The following is a 2,917-nucleotide window of genomic DNA, read 5'->3' on the forward strand; positions in this document are numbered from 1 at the left end:
TGATAATTTTGGTCACGATAACCGTAGTGTAACATTTTTATATCCTTATACATCCAAAGATAGCTAAAATTAGATAATTACTGTGAATGTCTCTGCGTGTGTAGGTTGTCTGTGGCTGTGTTGGAAGGATGGGACCTGCAGTCCAGGGCTCAACAAGTCTTTTATTTTGCTTTTCATTGTATTTCTCAGGGCTCTCTCGCTCGCATGTGCTCTCCTCTCATCTGTCTGCTCTCTCTCCTTTCCATCATGACCTCGGACGCTGCTAATAAAGGAGACAGGTGATTAGATAACCCGCTTCAGCTGGGGAATCCACTCACCTGTCAGCTGCTTCGTAGCCGGTCCATGCACACGCCCTTCCCGCAGGAGACGCGCCGACCACGCCCCCTCCACAATTACCTTTTTCCAAATGTTTTTCTATTAGTTGTGATACTTTAATTGCTTCTCTTTGTTGATGTGATGTGTGGCAAAGACAATTGCTTGACGCGTTTGTTGAACCGTAACAAACCAAGCTGTTTAAAGGGGGACAGTGCTTTTTGAAAAATGTTTTGCCTATGTTTAACAATCATTATGAGAGACAAGAACACACAGATTTTTTAGGATTCTAAATATTTAAAAAAAAAAAGTGGGTCAAAAGCCTCCCCCCGGTAGTTGGCGTAGCAAAAATCTCTGTGAACCATTAATTAAAATGAATTGATTAACATGGACTTAAACAAGTTGAAAAACGTATTCGGGTTTTACCATTTAGTGGTCAATTGTAGGGAATATGTACTGTACTGTGTAAACTGTACTGTTTCATATAATGTATTATCTTCCTTTGCAATCTACTAATAAAAGTTTCAATCAATCAATCAATCAAATAACCTCTAAGATCCCACCAAAATATCTAGTCTTACTCGCTAACATTAGCTTGTAGCAAGCAACACATAACTTTGTTTTTACAACCATGGGAAGGAAGATGAAACTACTTGTTTGCATAATTTGAAATAACTTGCAAAAAAGACCCTGATATTTTGACACAAAGCAATTTTATTGTCAGAATGTCGTAAACATTTGTTATTGTTTTTCTTGACATTTATTTACTCAAAAATTGGTAACAGTTTCATCTGAAGTGCCGTTGAGGTTTGTTTTGAAGTGACATTTACCACCAGTCTCCTCACTCATCTTTGAACTGACCGTATAACAGTGACGTGCAGTCACTAGAGGCAGGGGGGGCGGGGCCTCACGTGCCATAATGGAAAGAAAAAAAATGTGAAAAGAAAAAAAAAGTATTAAATTGTTATATGTATCCAGTGACTAAAGTTATTTTCCATTTAACTTCACCATTTTTAGATTATTTTTATTCAAAATCGCTGAATTTTCACATTTGCCGTTCAAATACTTGCGGTGAGTCACCAGCCAGTTGAGGCACGTCACTGATTTGTGCCTCACCATGGATTGTGCGCAATGACTCTGCTAACTGCTGGCCTGCTGTGCAGTGAGACTGTATTGCTATATGAATTATATCAGCTAACTAAACTATGGTATAGTTTAGTTAGCTGAGGTATATAATGTACAGTGTATTTTGTCAACAACTGTATGTGTGTCACGTAATTCTTGTGCTGGGAAATCATAAAACGGCTGCAAAAGACGCACTGGTTGAGGCTCGCAGTAATCCGGCCTCCTGGTGGTAGAGGGCTATAGTGATCCCAGAGATCATTCCTCGGCCGCAGAAGAAGTGAGAACAAGCAACAGTTAGCAAGTCAAGTGCAGCGATCGTTTATTTTTTTCCTCTCGCCTGAACTTTTATTAAAAACATGGAGGATTACATATGTAAAATAAAACAGTTTTCTAAACTGGACTTTCAATCAAAGCAGGAGGTAATAATTAAAGGTAGACCAACGCCGGAGCTAAAAGGTTTGCTTCAGACTTCGGGACAGAAGACCCGTTATTTTCAAACGGCTTGGTACACACGCAAAGGCTGGCTGTGTGGATGTCCAGCAAGAAAGGTAAGACCATAATAATGTTTTTTTAATTAAATGTGCTTTTTTGTGTGCTACAGTTTGTATATGTAAAGAATGCTGGTATGAGCTTTTAAACATAACCTGTTAACTGCTGCCAATCACATGGTCAATAAGATACTCTTTAGGGTTCATATGTTTGTAAATCTGACTGTGATGAAGTCAGTGCCTCACCAGTCATGAAGCTCACCGCACGTCACTGCCGTATAACAACCTGCACTGCCTTACAAGTACTGTAACAGTTAAGGGGGTCATTGTATGAATTGTTTTCACTGCATTTAAAACACCTCTTTGTGGTCTACATCATATTCTTTACCTTTCTGACCTCGGGCCTGATTTTTCCATTACAGAGGGGCCCAGGGCCCACTCAAATATTAACACTCAATTAGTAATCCTTGATTTTATTTGTATTCAACAATTCGATCTAACTTATTTACAGTTTAACAGGATACACCTTGTGAAATAATATGTAACCATGTGTTAACACAAAGATTATTATTTATATACTGTTCTGCCCTCACTATATGTAATGAGGTTATACAGCTTGGCAGACAGCTAACAAACAATCCAAGACGTTTCAATAAAGTACCAAAACAGATTAATCCATTTAGGCTCTTTATTGTTGTTGATCTTGCTTTGTCTTTTTCCTATCTTTACTTATGTCTTGCACTTTACTTTTTGTAAAACTGAAATACACACAATGACAAATGTATAAGCTACGTGATTCAAATAACATACTGAAATGTAATACACAATATGTAAACATTAGCTTTACACAAATATACAGTACTATCATCAAACAAATACTTCTGAGTGTTGAAACTATTTCGATGGTGGAAATATACGACTGGCAGCCATTTTAAGTCCTCACAACATCCATTATAACAGTGTACAAACATTGTTTTTCAATAACATCTTAG

Source organism: Entelurus aequoreus, linkage group LG05 (assembly GCF_033978785.1).
Source record: "Entelurus aequoreus isolate RoL-2023_Sb linkage group LG05, RoL_Eaeq_v1.1, whole genome shotgun sequence".
NCBI lineage: Eukaryota > Metazoa > Chordata > Actinopteri > Syngnathiformes > Syngnathidae > Entelurus > Entelurus aequoreus.